Source organism: Colletes latitarsis, chromosome 13, assembly GCF_051014445.1.
Source record: "Colletes latitarsis isolate SP2378_abdomen chromosome 13, iyColLati1, whole genome shotgun sequence".
Lineage (NCBI taxonomy): Eukaryota > Metazoa > Arthropoda > Insecta > Hymenoptera > Colletidae > Colletes > Colletes latitarsis.
The window spans coordinates 12,585,200-12,602,974 of record NC_135146.1 but is presented as its reverse complement, the minus strand read 5'-3'; the positions used below and the strand labels follow the sequence as shown (position 1 = coordinate 12,602,974).

The 17,775-nt window shown below is 36.6% G+C and overlaps 1 protein-coding gene and 1 long non-coding RNA gene across 4 annotated transcripts in view; one reads left to right on the top strand and one right to left on the bottom strand.

Moving 5' to 3' along the window:
* Positions 1-17,775, top strand: part of Heph (polypyrimidine tract-binding protein 1 heph) — a 710,257-nt gene that overhangs the window by 4,766 nt on the left and 687,716 nt on the right. The gene's annotated exons all lie outside the window — the stretch shown is intronic.
* Positions 1,052-15,944, bottom strand: LOC143349417 (uncharacterized). Of its 2 annotated transcripts, XR_013080908.1 has the most exons (5): positions 15,894-15,944; positions 6,958-7,472; positions 6,722-6,877; positions 1,664-1,994; positions 1,052-1,575 (listed from the first exon to the last, which is right to left on the bottom strand). It is a non-coding gene; the product is annotated as an uncharacterized LOC143349417 (long non-coding RNA). The 2 variants fall into 2 exon arrangements; XR_013080909.1 differs by lacking the exons at positions 1,052-1,575; positions 1,664-1,994; positions 15,894-15,944 and adding an exon at positions 6,397-6,620 and having other exon boundaries at positions 6,958-7,593.

Sequence of the window (17,775 nt, the reverse complement as noted above, 5' to 3'; positions counted from 1 at the left end):
GGACCCCCAAACGATTATTACCGATACGGTAAAACGATTCGAATCGTGTGAACGGGCTGTAACCGATCTCATTCATTTTCATCAGTCGCGAATCTGAAGTTCGTCGCGTCGTGAAAACGTGGCGAATAAAAACTACGGAATTGCTTCCAGGCGAACGCGGAGGCAAGGAAAATTCAGCAATGCTTTCCCATTAATCGGTTTAATGAGAAATTAGCCGAAGGAAATCAAAATTGGACCAAGAAGACGTTGCAGTCCGGCGCATCGAACCGATTTGCCAGCGTGTTGCCTCCACCTTTTCGTTTCCGCCGCAATCGGCTACGGGTTCGAACGTTTCCTGACTATTCGATTGCAGGAGGTTTCTAGTTTTCGGTGTTATTATGTTATTGGAATCGAACAGTTTGCCATACTCGGATCTGATTAGTTTCGATGGGTGCAATCGACGGAGCGCGCGGGCAAATTTCCACGAAATCCTGGCCAGAATTAGTCGCTTTAACAAAAAGAAGCAACAAATAAAATTGTGAACGTGCTCAGGAGGTCTAAGTAAATATTCAAAATCGATTATTTCAAGAACAAGCTCTCTAATTTTCATTTGTTTTTCACGTAGAAACGCAAACTGGTTACACCACTGACGCTGGGACACATAAAATGGATTCTAGCGTGGAACCTCCAATCGAAGGAGTGGGCATACAAGTCCCAGACAGGTTTATACTTTTTAATTCGAAACCACGCTTTAAGGGAATTGGGCAGGTTGATATTCAAGAGCTCTGGCGAATTAAAAACTTTTCAAATTACCCGCAGATAGAGGCTTGTCCTTGAATTTCGTCGTTTCTCCTTTGACGGTTTCCGGTGTATCGGAACTTGGTCGAAGTTTCGCCAGACAGAAGAGTTCCTAACTCGTCTGACCAACGGTAACGTGGTGTAAAACAAGGTAATTACACGGCGCACGCCCCCCCTCCCTGGAGCGGCTGAATTAAAAATAAGGAGGGAACGAATGAGTATGCAAACGAGAACAGTTTCGTTAGTGCGTCTCTGCTATTACTCGAGACGACGGGGGCCGGTTAATATCGACTTTGTCAACGCGTGTCGAAGACACTCACGGTTAGTGCACGCTTAGAAAACGGCTAATAAACGAAGCAGCCACTAGACCGTCGAACTACCCGCCACGTCACTCGCCGTATAAACGATTAAAATGCTAATTTCGTCTCTACTCGTTTCCCCGAGCACAACCAGGCATTCTCACGATTTTATCTGGATTTTTTTTAATACGCTGGATAGGCTACGTTGTCCCTTTTAATTCTGCAATAACGTCCAAGTAAATACAAAGCGTATCCTAATAAATCTCACAGTCGAGAAGCTTATTAAATTCATTCTGCATTCAGAATTTCTAATATTTTCTCATCGATCCGCCATTATTTGATATCTCAACCTATGTACTGTTCGTCTCATTGCCTTAGTCAACGTATTTATTAAAAATTTCTCAGTGGAATTGATTGTAAATTTAGTTATGTCGTAATTAAACAAAAATTTAATTATTTTGATAAGTTTCGTCGATTTAACATGCTCACTGCTAGTATTCTGCAAAAGTAAAATTTTGATTTTAGACCATCGTAAGTTACATAAACTAAAATATGTTACTTATTTTTCTAAGCTTATTAAAACTTACAAATTCTATCCTTCATTTTTCTCAACGTCTCAACTTGAGAATTAATTTTTCTAGTAACATCCTGTCAGCCATATTGTATAGGTGAAAGTGTTAAAAGAATCAGATCAAAACTGTATAATATTCTGCAAAAATAAAATTTGTTATTTTTCTAAGCTTATTAAAACTTACAAATTCTATCCTTTATTTTTCTCAACGTCTCAACTTGAGAATTAATTTTTCTAGTAACATCCCGTCTAGTAAATCCCTGTCAGCCATATTTGGGTGAAAGTGTTAGAAGAATCTCCTTCGTACCAGGAAACGTTGAACGTCGAGAAAGCAAAAAGAATACAGTCTGAAACCAACAGTCTCGTTTTAATGCGAATCAAAAGTTCGCAGGGGGGCGGTTGTCCACGTTTTAAGAATTATACGCAACGGGGTTAGGAAGGAAATATGAAACTTTATGGTTGACGCAACAAAAGTCCTAAACGAGATTTTCACGGAGCGGAGCGAAATTTTTTTTCGAGCCCGAGAGTTACGATTTATCCAGGCTTAAACAACGCCGCCTAGTTTTTTCTAACAAATGGTCCAGCAACTTCCAATCGCCACGGCGATTATTATTCGTTATTCTTTCTTTAATCCGAATTCCGATGGTTCGCGAATCCGATTTGTGGTGGCGTTTGAACCAGTATTTTCAAGAGTCTGTGGTATATGAACGTTGGCTTAACTGGAATTTGAAACGGCTCTTTTCTTCTTTAGTTTTTTTTCCACCCCTAGTGGATTTATACGCTGGTGATCTATTCGGAATAGCTACTAACAATAACATTGCCGATAAACTCCCTAGGCTGTCGATACGAATTGAATTTAACTTGGAATACAATGAGGCGTTCGAAGGCAAAAATTATTTTAAGATTTCTTATCATTCCTTTTTACTAATGTTTAACTAAATTACGAACTGATTTCTTTTACTTGGAAATACAGATTACTGTATCTGGTCCAACGAGAATTGGCGGGAAATATAAGCAGCTAATTTTGTAAACTAAAAATACTCGTCCCCAATATTAATATGATGTTATTAACATTACTGTATATTTTATATAATAGTAATTTTTAAGTTATATCAAACAGGGCCAAGTGCCTGAAATATTATGACTCGAGTGGTTTTATTTCTTCGTATTAATCGACGATTAAAATTATCGAATGAAGATATTTCATATTATAAAAGAATTACTTTTCGTTATACAGGGTGTTCGGCTACCCCTGGGAAAAATTTAAATAGGGGGTTCTAGAGGCTAAAATAAGACGAAAATCAAGAATATCAATTTGTTGATGAAGGCTTCGTTAAAAAGTTGTTGACGTTTAAAGTTCTGCCCTTAATGAATTTTTTTCTCGAAAATGCGTAGGATTTCGGGGGTGTGTATATTCACCAAAAATGATTGTAATTGACCCCTGTAGCTAACTATATTTTTTTCAGAACGATTCGAAATATTTTAATTTCGTCAAAAAATTTCACTTAATCGAATTTTTTTCTCGAAAACGCGTAGGAATTCGAGGTTATGTTTATTCACCAAAAATGATTGTAATTGACCCCTGTAGCTAACTATTTTTTTTCAGAACGATTCGAAATATTTTAATTTCGTCGAAAAATTTCACCTAATCGAATTTTTTTCTCGAAAATGCGTAGGATTTCGGGGGTATGTGTAATGACCAAAAGTGATTGCAATTGACTCCTGCAACCGAAAATATTTTTTTCAGAACGATTTGAAATTTTTCAATTTCGACGAAAAATTTCACCTAATCGAATTTTTTTCTCGAAAACGCATAGGAATTCGGGGGTATGTCTAACCACCAAAAATGATTGCAATTGACTCCTGCAACCGAAAATATTTTTTTCAGAACGATTTGAAATTTTTCAATTTCGACGAAAAATTTCATCTAATCGAATTTTTTTCTCGAAAACGCGTAGGAATTCGGGGATATGTCTAACCACCAAAAATGATTGCAATTGACTCCTGCAACCGAAAATAATTTTTTCAAAATGATTTGAAACTTTTCGATTTCGCCGAAAAATTTCACCTAATTGAATTTTTTTCTCGAAAACGCGTAGGAATTCGGGGATATGTCTAACCACCAAAAATAATTGCAATTGACTCCTGCAACCGAAAATAATTTTTCCAGAACGATTTGAAATTTTTCAATTTCGACGAAAAATTGCACCTAATCGAATTTTTTTCTCGAAAACGCGTAGGAATTCGGGGATATGTCTAACCACCAAAAATGATTGCAATTGACTCCTGCAACCGAAAATATTTTTTTCAGAACGATTTGAAATTTTTCAATTTCGACGAAAAATTTCACCTAATCGAATTTTTTTCTCGAAAATGCGTAGGATTTCGGGGATATGTCTAACCACCAAAAGTGATTGCAATTGACTCCTGCAACCGAAAATAATTTTTTCAAAATGATTTGAAACTTTTCGATTTCGCCGAAAAATTTCACCTAATTGAATTTTTTTCTCGAAAACGCGTAGGAATTCGGGGATATGTCTAACCACCAAAAATAATTGCAATTGACTCCTGCAACCGAAAATAATTTTTCCAGAACGATTTGAAATTTTTCAATTTCGACGAAAAATTGCACCTAATCGAATTTTTTTCTCGAAAACGCGTAGGAATTCGGGGATATGTCTAACCACCAAAAATGATTGCAATTGACTCCTGCAACCGAAAATATTTTTTTCAGAACGATTTGAAATTTTTCAATTTCGACGAAAAATTTCACCTAATCGAATTTTTTTCTCGAAAATGCGTAGGATTTCGGGGATATGTCTAACCACCAAAAGTGATTGCAATTGACTCCTGCAACCGAAAATAATTTTTCCAGAACGATTTGAAATTTTTGAATATAATTGTTTATAACTTTTTAACGAAGCTTCCATCAACAAATTGGTATTCTCGATTTTCGTCTTATTTTGGCCTCTAGAATCCCCCATTAAAATTTTTCCCATGGTTAGCCTAACACCCTGTATTTACACGTTGAGAACCGTACAAACTTCTTGGCCAATCTAATAGTAATTTTTAAGTTCTATGAGACAGGGGTCAAGTGTCCAAAATATTATGACTCGAGCAGTTTTATTTACCCGTATTAATGGACGATTAAAATCGCCAACGGGGCACTGGTTTCGAAAGAATAGTTAGAAAACTGCATCCAGAAGCCAACTGTCGGAAAGTTTTAATGGCACGGCGCGAGCAACCATTCAGCATGAAATATGCAAAAGCGTATGACTATATTGGACTCAGAAAGCGGTACATAATCGGCGGCCTGCACATTGTTCCGGGCACAATGCAGACGTACACGGAACGTGATACTGATAAAAGTCGTAAGGGAACAGAAACGTCGCTGATGCAGTCTCATGAATTTGTCGGCCTGATTTACGTGACAAAGCAGCGAAAAATAACATTCCGGGCGACGAGCAATGAAGTTGTCGTGACCTGGCACCGTAAAGAAGGTCTAGAATTATGCGAAAAACCGACGCGACGCCGCGTAACGGATGGCACTGCAAATTGTTTTCTCGATTCGACGGTATATTTCGAAAATTAACGGATTCGGTACGGCGAAATCAAACGAAACATCGATATACGTAAAAAAAAAAAAAATAACCGCGGGATAAATACGGTATATATTAAAATATATTATTATCGGCATAAATAAAACGCGGGATCGTCGAGGCATAAAAAGGGAGCTGAAAGGATCAGAATTAATGTTAATTGATGCATAGAATCGCATTTATCGAAACGATTCGCAAGAATGAACAAAACATTGATATTTTTGAAACGACGTTTCAACCGTGTGTGTTTGACTAATTTTATCGTAAATGCGGAGGATGATGCATAAATGCATGTTAAGACTCCGGGGAGCAAATCAAATCACGCTAAAATAAATAAAAAATATCATATGGGCAAATACCGATGGCAAAAATGTAAATTTAGTTATCTGGTTAAAGAATATATAACAATACAAGCGTAGGTGCTCGATAATTTTCGAAATATTAATGATTAAAGGTTTCATTATTACCACATCATTATGGCGCGATTGTAAAGTAAGGAACTCCTACCCAGTAGGCCCGAGTTCGATTCCCGATAATTACGCAAGTTTTTTCTCGTAATATAAATGAATTTAAATGATGAAAATGCTAAAACATAAAAATTTGGTATTGATAATCACGCCCCATGGTGGTAATTGGATAATAATGAAACTTTAATCATTAATATTTCAAAAATTATCGAGTGTCTGGATCTACAAGTGAGCCAAGTTTTAAGGTCGAGGAACAGGAGGTTGTCCCAGTTCATATATTAACTTCTGTTGTAGAAAGTAGCCTCTTAAACTGGCCATTACATCGACAAATAGTCCTCAGAAAAACCTACGCGAATACAGAACGGTATCGTTTGACTGTCGGTCTTGAAATGCAAATGATTCTTGTTGGAGAAATGCCCGAGTACAGAATAGAGGACGATTAGGCGCAGATCAGTGGAAACGAAACGTCAAAAGAAAGGCTAGCCCCGCGTTAAGCGCGGAGAAAAAGGGATGAAAGGAAAAAGATGGTCGAAACGAGAGTGGATGTGTACGAGTATTCATGTGGTAATGTTGTAATCCTGTAATCCTTTGCGCGATTCCTGCGGGGAAACTCTGGCCCCGGAAATTCCCTCTTACGCAGGACAAACAGAATTAAAATCAACCTGGCTGCTCGACGCTTGGTTAAACGCGATTAACTATCAAAGCTGGTCGTCTCCGCAGCTGCCCTCCTCCCTAACCTACATGCACCTTTCACGCTCCATTATGCGGGGGTTAATTAGGACCAGTGGGGGTGGGGCGGTCAACAGCCATCGCGGACAATTTATTGTCCCTACGAGGAAAGAAGGAGCGCTTGATTTTCTTGGAGCATCTGACAGCAAAATGACCGCCACGATTTAACAGAACATTCCTGAAATACGTAACCCTTCACTGGGTAGTAATTATATTTGTTGCAATTTTGCTAACAAAAATCTTCCTAAACCTAGAATTATAATAATAATTATTGCTAACCTTATTCTGTTCGGATTGTTGCAGATTCGAATCTTTTATAATCTTCTTATATTCTTTCCATGTCCCTCTGATGGATGTTCTGCTGACTCCACACGAAGAACTGCTTCTGGACTTGACTGGACCTGACTTGGACCTCTTCTGACTCTTTGACTGGATCTGAAGTAACAAGTTAGAAATTATTAATCTTTTGTATAGGAAGAGCTACCCTGATGTAAACAAGTGTAACAATCTGTAACCGTTCGTATTCTGATGAAACAATGTGCGTTGAGACCAGTGGAAATGTTTATTTTTTATTCCTTTGTGGCATTCCCCTTTTCCTATTGATTCCTTAGGCTTAGTATCTATTTCCAAAACCATGTTTGGCTCTCTGTAGAGTTTCGATAACATTGCTTTTGACACAGTTTAAAGACACGGAAGATTCCATTGAGCGATTAAACAGAATGCATCTCGCTTTACGTATGTCATTAGCATACGAATTCGATGACACTGCGGCGCGCCAGTGTGGTATGCAGTTTGATCTTTGCACGCAAATGTTTACGAAACCATTAGGACTCAGATTGTCTCCTGATAGAACGTTTCCCCATCTATGACCATCCAATTCGGCCGTCTCTGTATGGAAATCCGACGCACAAACAAAACCGCCTGCGGTCGATACCGTAGTTTATGATTTGATCAGTCAAAATCATCAAATAACCATCATTGATCGGTCCGATTGATTCGAGCGTGAAGGGACAAATGTGCTGGACGCGTGCTGGAAATTAGGTCAATTAGTAATCGCAAGCAAATTGAAGCCGCATGGAAAATTGCGAATCTCTGGGTTAGGTTTGGTAAGTTCGTTCAGATTATTTTTTTTGCACCAGAATACTAACTATCGATGGTGTACATATACCAGATTTATGACCACAGTATACAGGGTGTTCAGCCACCCCTGGGAAAAATTTTAATGAGGGATTCTAGAGGTCAAAATATGATGAAAATCATAAATACCAATTCGTTGATGGAGGCTTCGTTAAAAAGTTATTAACGATTAATTTAAAAAATTTCAAATCGTTCTGGAAAAATTAATTCGGTTGCGGGGGTCAATTACGATTATTTTTGGTGAATAGACGTACCCCCGAACTCCTACGCGTTTTCGAGAAAAAAATTCGATTAGGTGAAATTTTTCGGCGAAATTGAAAAGCTTCAAATCATTTTGGAAAAATTATTTTCGATTGCAGGAGTCAATTGCAATCATTTATGGTGGTTAGACATATCCCCGAATTCCTATGCGTTTTCGAGAAAAAAATTCGATTAGGTGAAATTTTTCGTCGAAATTGGAAAGCTTCAAATCATTTTGGAAAAATTATTTTCGATTGCAGGAGTCAATTGCAATCATTGTTGGTGGTTAGACATATCCCCGAATTCCTACGCATTTTCGAGAAAAAAATTCGATTAGGTGAAATTTTTCGTCGAAATTGAAAAGCTTCAAATCATTTTGGAAAAATTATTTTCGATTGCAGGAGTCAATTGCAATCATTTTTGGTGGTTAGACATACCCCCGAATTTCTATGCGTTTTCGAGAAAAAAATTCGATTAGGTGAAATTTTTCGTCGAAATTGAAAAGCTTCAAATCATTTTGGAAAAATTATTTTCGATTGCAGGAGTCAATTGCAATCATTTTTGGTGGTTAGACATACCCCCGAATTCCTATGCGTTTTCGAGAAAAAAATTCGATTAGGTGAAATTTTTCGTCAAAAATGAAAAGTTTCAAATCGTTTTGGAAAAATTATTTTTGGCTGCAGGAGTCAATTGCAATTATTTTTGGTGGTAAGACATATCCCCGAATTCCTACGCGTTTTCGAGAAAAAAATTCGATTAGGTGAAATTTTTCGTCGAAATTGGAAAGCTTCAAATCATTTTGGAAAAATTATTTTCGATTGCAGGAGTCAATTGCAATCATTTTTGGTGATTAGACATACCCCCGAATTCCTATGCGATTTCGAGAAAAAAATTCGATAAGGTGAAATTTTTCGTCGAAATTGAAAAGCTTCAAATCATTTTGGAAAAATTATTTTCGATTGCAGGAGTCAATTGCAATCATTTTTGGTGATTAGGCATACCCCCGAATTCCTATGCGTTTTCGAGAAAAAAATTCGATTAGGTGAAATTTTTCGGCGAAAATGAAAAGTTTCAAATCGTTTTGGAAAAATTATTTTCTATTGCAGGAGTCAATTGCAATCATTTTTGGTGGTTAGACATACCCCCGAATTCCTATGCGTTTTCGAGAAAAAAATTCGATTAGGTGAAATTTTTCGGCGAAAATGAAAAGCTTCAAATCATTTTGGAAAAATTATTTTCGATTGCGAGGGCCAATTACAATTATTTTTGGTCAACATACACACACCCGAAATCCTACGCATTTTCGAGAAAAAAATTCATTAAGGGCAGAACTTTAAACGTCAATAACTTTTTAACGAAGCCTCCATCAACAAATTGGTATTCTTGATTTTCGTCTTATTTTGGCCTCTAGTGATTAATTTTTATTTTAGTATAGTTAGTGTAGTTTTCAGATTCTCTTTTTATACAATTTCTACTATTTGCAGTCATACACCCTCCATAACATTATAAAACATCCAAGTTTTACAAGTAGCAAAGGTATAATCGATACTTTTCTATTTACATGTCTGTTATTATATTTTTATATTATAACATTTTGTATTTTAGCTGTATAAATTTGCAAAAAAGGGAGTTGCTCGTTAAAATGTTTAACAATGGGACATAAAAGTAAAGAAAGCTCAATATTCAATGTTTTATTTATTTTTTTATATTTTTGTACGCATCATGTGAACCGTATATGTATACTGAAAATTACATGCAACTAGTATGGTATGATGTAAAATTCGAAGCAACGTGATCTCGTTTATTATTGCATAGAGTAATGGTTTTTCCGGTTAAAATGTTTCGATCACAAAATGTTTCCGACGAATCGCAGCCGCGCGTATCCGCGTGTCGGAGAAACGAAAATACTCAAAATGTTATTTAATATTTCTGCCCGTTCCATTTCACTCGATTGTTTAAAGTTTCAATATTTCAATTTAGCCAGAAGTAAAACAAGTTCCTTTACCAGCAAATAAATGTTTCGTGGATCACGGTGATTGACTTTTGCAGTAACAATTCAATGAGATCTTATTCTTTGTTAATTTATATAATTAATGGACACTGTGCTCCTTCGGACGGTTGTGTTCAAAGAAGAAATTAACGTTATTAGGAGCATCCGCAGGGACGATTAACAATAGAAAAAAGATGCATCGCGAGTGTGCAAATGAGTTCCTATACAAACCCGTTAATTTTCGAGTTCGAAACGAATTACTTTATCCGCGTGTCACGTGTTCGTTTGAGACAACAGACGCGAAGAGTATCTCGGACATTACCGTCGTTAATGAGTTGGACAAGAAACTTTTCCGTCGTCGCAAATGAGGCAGTGCACGAACACCAACACTGATAACACGCCTGTCCCTAGTCTGAATCGCCACCCACAGTGGTTAATGGAGAAAGTGACTCTGATGGCAGTTGAATTCTATTGCGTGGTTTTGTAATTAATAATAGGCAAGGTTCTATAAATTGTAAGATTTTGAAATGTTTCTATTTTTTAAAAAGCTAAAGAGTTGTTAAGTAGAGTTATTTACATTTATTTTAGTCTAATAGACTGGGGATGTTTATGCATTTATGGGTATGGCGTCACCTCACGTGCTCGCCGCCAGAGGGCTACGCTCTTGCCTTTCTCGCAAGCGATTCACTGACCCTCATCTCTCTTTCTCGTTCCCACACGGGAAATTTGAATTCTCAAAAAACTATCATATTTAGGAGTTGAGACGATCCTCTACAAAGCTCCCAATTTCATCAATTCTATATTATAATAAAAATATGAATTTGCATAAAGATTCCCTGCAGTCTACTAATAAATATCCGTAATGTTAAAGTATCGAAAGTTTCTAGGTGCACAGACCCCCAAAAAATTGTTAAAAATGTTAAAAGAACCACTGGTCCTCTATTATATTAAAATGCCTCGAAAAGCTTTGGCAACACGACTCTAGCCAGCGTCAAAGCAATGGACAGAAGTTCAATATTAACTTTCTTTCAGTCAGGCCTGGACGATATGTTTTTGTTCGTCCCCCTTCCTAAATTCTCGACGTATATGTGCTACATTTTCGCTCATTAAAAAGTTACGACGAGGGCGTATATTATGACTGCGGGCAATCCCTTTTTATTTCTGTCTTGCCAGAGGCAGGAGCGTCCAGGCAGGATTTTCATTATTAAAAATTGTTACAGCTGGCCCAGGGATGAAAGCGACCGAACGAGCGGGTAAATAGGGAATTATACGGTATTAGGTGGCACAGTTCATTTCGAAAACTTATCGATCTTAATCCCAGAAAAACGAAGACTTGAACAAATTGAGAAATTCTCATATAACATTCAAGTGAAATTCGAACTGAAGAATATTAACTGATAGTGTTTAATGACAATAAACTGTTTTATATACAGGGTGTTCGACCACCCCTGGGGAAAATTTTAGTGAGAGATTCTGGGGGCCAAAATAAGACGAAAAATTAAGAATTTTTTTCTAGAAAATGGGAAGGATTTCGGGGGTAGGTCTATTCACCAAAAATTATTGTAATTGACCCTTGTAACTAAACATAATTTTTCTACAACGATTTGAAATTTTTTAATTTTGTCGAAAAATTTCATACCTTCTCGAATTTTTTTCTCGAAAACGAATAGGAATTCGGGGATATGTCTAACCACCAAAAATGATTGCAATTGACTCCTGCAATCAAAAATAATTTTTCCAAAACGATTTGAAACTTTTCATTTTCGCAGAAAAATTTCACCTAATCGAATTTTTTTCTCGAAAACGCGTAGATATTCGGAGATATGTCTAACCACCAAAAATGATTGCAATTGACTCCTGCAATCAAAAATAATTTTTCCAAAATGATTTGAAACTTTTCATTTTCGCCGAAAAATTTCACCTAATCGAATTTTTTTCTCGAAAATGCGTAGGATTTCGGGAGTATGTGTAATGACCAAAAATGATTGCAATTGACTCCTGCAACCGAAAATAATTTTTCCAGAACGATTTGAAATTTTTGAATTTAATCGTTAATAACTTTTTAACGAAGCCTCCATCAACAAATTAATATTCTCGATTTTCGTCTTATTTTGGCCCCCAGAATCCCCCATTAAAATTTTTCCCAGGTGTGGCTGAACACCCTGTATATTAAATATCACCCAAAATAACAACATTGGATTACGCGTAATTGACCTCATTCCTTCCACAGCTACGGTGTGGAAATTAAAAAAAAAAAAAAATCCTGCCAGCTTAATAGTGCAATAAAAGGCACGGAGGTGCTTATTTAATAATAGCAGAATTTGTTCGCAGTAATGAACAATTCTGCGTGGTTTAGCGCTGCTGCGGGCTTCGCTCGCTCGAAATTGAAATCGTTTCGAAGGTGCGTTATATTGTGCGGTCAGGCCGCAAAAAAAGGAACAGAAAATATGTTCGTTCCAATCAACCCGTGTCAGCCGCATCGTTTACCGAAACACCAATCGTTGCTGCAACGAGCAAACGCAACCGATTCAATTAAAAGAAAGCAAAACGGGAAACAAGCTTCGTTCTTGGCTTACGGCCGGCGGTTTCCCAGCGAAAACAGAAATATTCACGAGCGAAGAAAATCCCGTGTGCCTCCCACATTTGTTTGACGTACGTTTCAATCCACCGGACGTTCTTCCCGTTATCGATCTGCCTTTTGTTCTTGCTGGTTTTGGCACTGACGTGATATTTCCGTAGACGAAGACTCGGACGTGGATGTTAAAAAAGATTTCGTTTTAAAATGATTCTCTTGTATTCCGATGTAAGCAACAACCTGACGAAGACATATCCGTAGTGGAGAGTGAATCATTCATTTCCATCAAAAGTCAATTTGCGTCAGTGTCTGATTCGTGACACGAGCCTCTACGTTATCTTCTTCGGGGGGGGACGCATTTTTCATACAGCTCGTATGGCATCTTCCGCGCCATACCAAACAAAGAATACAATCTTTCATGATTTTCGTTTCGCCTGAAAAACATGAAAAACAAACAATCTAAAACATTGCACCGCTTTGAGTTGCTGTTATTAACAATTTCCCCAGAATCCTGGTGTAATTTTAAGCAAGCAGGTCGCTCGAAAACCATTACTTTTTTACCAGGTCGGTATTTCAGTTGAACTTCCATAAGATGTCTATGCTATCTCTATCTGTGGTAATGCTGTCGAATACGTCGGTAAGTACGTTTCGTACGTGGTAAATTTATCGTTCGACGCCACTGGACGCACCATGGAGCGATCTATCTCATGCACGCACCCGTTTGCAAATTGCCATGACTTAGGCGGACCTCTAATCGTTACTAACTTCAAGACGAAGCCTCTACCAGAATATCTTCGTTCATTTTGATTTGTAGAATCAAAAGCAACTGAACACTCTGTACATTTAAAATATCGTTCGCTACTCAAGCGAACGGAACTGGTATTACACGTATCTACGCGTGAATCTAGAAACGTAGTACTTCCAGTAACTGTTCAGACGGCGCATGTGGTTTATTCCCAAAGATGGTAGCCGCCACGTCGTCGCATCATTGGTTAGAAATCACGAGTGTTCATAGTCACAGAGTCAGGGGCTTTTATGTTGACCCAGTATCCGGCGATCAGAAGGGAAAGGGAGCTATCGACTCGGGCAATTAGACAGTCCCGCGCTTACCATTCGATCAATCCCTAATTACATTTACCTGTAGCTGCTGCATTATCCTGCTCTGCCTTAAGCCTGATCGAAGTCCAGTCCTACTTGTATAATCTCGTCCGTGCGTAGCTATGTGCAGTCTATTCGAGCGTTCTAAGCACACACAAGATGCTCCTAAAATTTATAACTGATCGTAACGATGGCGTCCGTTTATTCCTATTGGAAGAATGTTACGAATACAGGTTCTCGCATGAATTCTTTTCTGGTTGACGTTTCAATTAACTTACACATGTGTTGTTAGGTTATATGTTAATTCTTTTCCAGTTGTTGACGTTTTAATGAACTTCCACATGTGTTGTTAGGTTATGAAACGAAAGCAATATGGATACCCAATAATTCCAATTCGAAGAATGTTAATTCTTTTCCAGTTGTTGATGTTTTAATGAACTTCTACATGTGTTGTTAGGTTATGAAACGAAAGCAATATGGATACCCAATAATTCCAATTCGAAGAATGTTAATTCTCTTCCAGTTGTTGATGTTTCAAAGAACTTTTACATGTGTTGTTAGGTTATGTGGATATCCAATAATTCCAATGGGAAGAATGTTAATTCTTTTCCAGTTGTTGATGTTTCAATGAACTTCCACATGTGTTGTTAGGTTATGAAACGAAAGCAATATGGATATCCAATAATTCCAATGGGAAGAATGTTAATTTTTTCCCAGTTGTTGATATTTCAATGAACTTCCACATGTGTTGTTAGGTTATGTGGATATCCACTAATTCCAATGGGAAGAATGTTAATTCTTTTCCAGTTGTTGATGTTTCAATGAACTTCCACATGTGTTGATAGGTTATGTGGATATCCAATAATTCCAATGGGAAGAATGTTAATTCTTTCCCAGTTGTTGATGTTTCAATGAACTTCCACATGTGTTGATAGGTTATGTGGATATCCAATAATTCCAATAAGAAGAATGTTAATTCTTTCCCAATTGTTGAAGTTTCAATAAATTTCCACATGTGTTGTTAGGTTATGTGGATATCCACTAATTCCAATGGGAAGAATGTTAATTCTCTTCCAGTTGTTGATGTTTCAATGAACTTCCACATGTGTTGATAGGTTATGTGGATATCCAATAATTCCAATGGGAAGAATGTTAATTCTTTCCCAGTTGTTGATGTTTCAATGAACTTTTACATGTGTTGTTAGGTTATGTGGATATCCAATAATTCCAATGGGAAGAATGTTAATTCTTTTCCAGTTGTTGACGTTTCAATGAACTTGTGGATATAATCTGGTGCTTTTGCGATCCGTTCGACGATCGGTCGAAATGTTTGCATCATCAGCACGCCTATGCGTCTGTTCGCGCGGTTTACTGTCACTCTGATTCGGAACTCCTCTAAGCGCCTTGTGGCCGCTTCACGAGGGGAAGCCCAGTTCACGTTATCGTAAGGCAACAGGCAGCCGTTCGCAAAGGGTTGATAATGCGCCGGTGTGCTGACTAATTAGAATTCGTTCTCAGCGATGCGTAATCTCGTTAAGAAAATTAAGCGGGTCCTCTCGTGGGTCTCTTCGTCGTAATACGGTCGAATTTCGATCGATAGTTTATTCGATTCCGTGGGAAAAATTTTAATGGGAGATTCTAGAGGCCAAAATACGACGGAAATCAAGAATATCAATCTCTTGACTGAGACTTCATTAAAAAGTTATTAAAAAATTAAGTTAAACAATTTCAAATCATACTAAAAAAATTATATTTAATTACAGGGGTCAATTACAAGCATTTTTCGTCAATAGACATACCCTCGAAATCCTAACCATTTTCGAGAAAAAAATTCGAGTAGGTGTCAAGTAGTTGGAACAATTAAAAAATTTCAAATCGTTTTAAAAAAATTATATTCAGTTGCAGGCGTCAATTATAATCATTTTGGGTCAATAGACATACCCTCGAAATCCTACACACTTTCGAGAAAAAAATTCGAAAAGGTGAATTTTTCGCCTAAAAAAAAAATTTTCAAATCATTCTAAAAAAATTATTTTCGGTTGCGGGGGTCCATTACAATCCTTTTTGGTCATTACACATACCCCCGAAATTCTGCGCATTTTCGAGAAAAAAATTCAGAAAGGGCGGAACTTTAAACGTTAATAACTTTTTAACGAAGCCTTCATCAACAAATTGATATTCTTGATTTTCGTCTTATTTTGGCCTCTAGAATCTCCCATTAAAATTTTTCCCAGATGTGGCCGAGCACAGTCGTAGAAATTGCTTTTGAAACGATAGCAGGTGCAAGTTACAGTATTTATATACTTAGTATAAAAAAATCCTGATAGGTTTCTTCACAAAGGGCCTCTGTTTTCGAGATATTTTTATTTAAAGTTTGGTACGCACGTAGTAAAAGAATTACTTGTACTTACCTTGCAGAACAAGTTGCAGGTTAGTCGGTAGAGTGATTTGCAGCTTTTGGTAGTTGGTATATATTGTCCATCGTTGTTGGCATCCGTAAATTTTCACACACTATTTATACACTTGAAAAATAGACTTTTCACATTTCTTCCGTCTGCTTCACTTGATTTATTAACTACAATAACTTTCTCACTGTAATGACGCTCTCTACTCTTGCATCGTCGACGAACAACTAACCCAACCTTATCCTTAACGGTTCCCGCGGAAAGTTACCGCCAACGGTAAGGCGCCAACATTTGAATTAGCAATAGAACGTTAATGTAACATTCCTTTAATAATTCCTGCAATAGTGAATATATTTCAATGAAACTTTTTTCTGAAGTAGATCTCATGGGTACCTACAAAAAAGTATTAGACAACTTTTCTGTAGGTCGTCAAATAAAATTATTAAAAATGAAAAACGAATTTTTCAAATCTCAAATCTCAAAAAAATTTTAAATCTGTCTAAAAAAATTATTTTCAATTGTGGGGGGCAATTACAATAATTTTTGGTGAATAGACCTACCCCCGAAATCTTACCCATTTTCTAGAAAAAAATTCTTAAACGTTAATAACTTTTTACCCAATTGCAAATGATTAAAAAGTTTCCATAGAATCATTTCTTATTTTTTTCTAATTTCATATTTTTTACAATACGTCATATTTTGCGTTTCAACCGAATAAAAATATGTTCCCGTTCAATGGAGAAGTTAAATTCCAATAATTAACAATAATTAAATGTAAATATATGAATACCGTGCTTCGTAAATAATCAGGAGGCAATATTAATAAATTCTGTTTGAAATATTCCATGGATATTTGTCATTAATTTTGTGCAAAACATGATACCTTTTTAGCAGCTGTAATGAGATAAATTAATTCAATTAACTAAATACAACGCAGGAACTTTTCAAAATGAATTTTCCAGCAGCAACGTTTAAATCAATAACAAATATTCTTCTGATATTAATTTAGTCTCGTCGATACGGAAGGACGAAAATTATTTTGTTTACAGAATTATAGTAAAATAAAGGAGTTTAAAGCATTCGATACACGCGTAAAATGCAGGTAATTATGTGTGACAAACGTAAAAGGGATTTCGTTTAATAAATAAGCTTTTGCAAATATTTTATATCTTGTTAAGACTAACAATATCGAAAATATATTATTCGTAAGTATACTACAATTGTTTATATCTTGTTTAAAATTTTGCATCTTTTAAATATATCTGTATGCATGCCATTAAAAAAATCACGATCACAACAATATACGATGTTATCAACAAGGGAGAATTGTAATTTAAGAATTGTCCGTCGCCATTGTAGATGGAAGATTATGTTCATAGGATCTACACGAGCTTATAACGAGGAGGAGAGTACAAGATCTTCTAGCCACCGATTTGACTGTTTCTATATTGTTAGATCTCGACATCCTCTTTGCAAAACTATTCCAGGGTCAGAAACTCAATATTTTTCAGTAAATATTGTGTGAAATTCTAAGCAAAAAGAAAGATATATCGAGCGTTAAACGAATAGGGGAAATGAAAATAAATCTAGCACGAAAACTGCCTCTTCATTCCTTTAAAGTTATTATACCGAAACGAACCTTTCGTCAGGCATTTTTAAAACGTTTTGGAGGAACGTGACTCTAGACGCAACAGAATAACATTTATATCCACCACATTCGATCTTATCACTTCGTCTCTAAATACTGTTTACTCTTTTCACCTCTCTGTTATCCGCTTTATATGTTTACCCTCTGTTACTATTTCTCTCGCATTTGTACTCAATATTATGTTCCTGGATGTCACTGTACCGAACAATAATCGTCTCTCCCAATCGACCATTGTTTCTT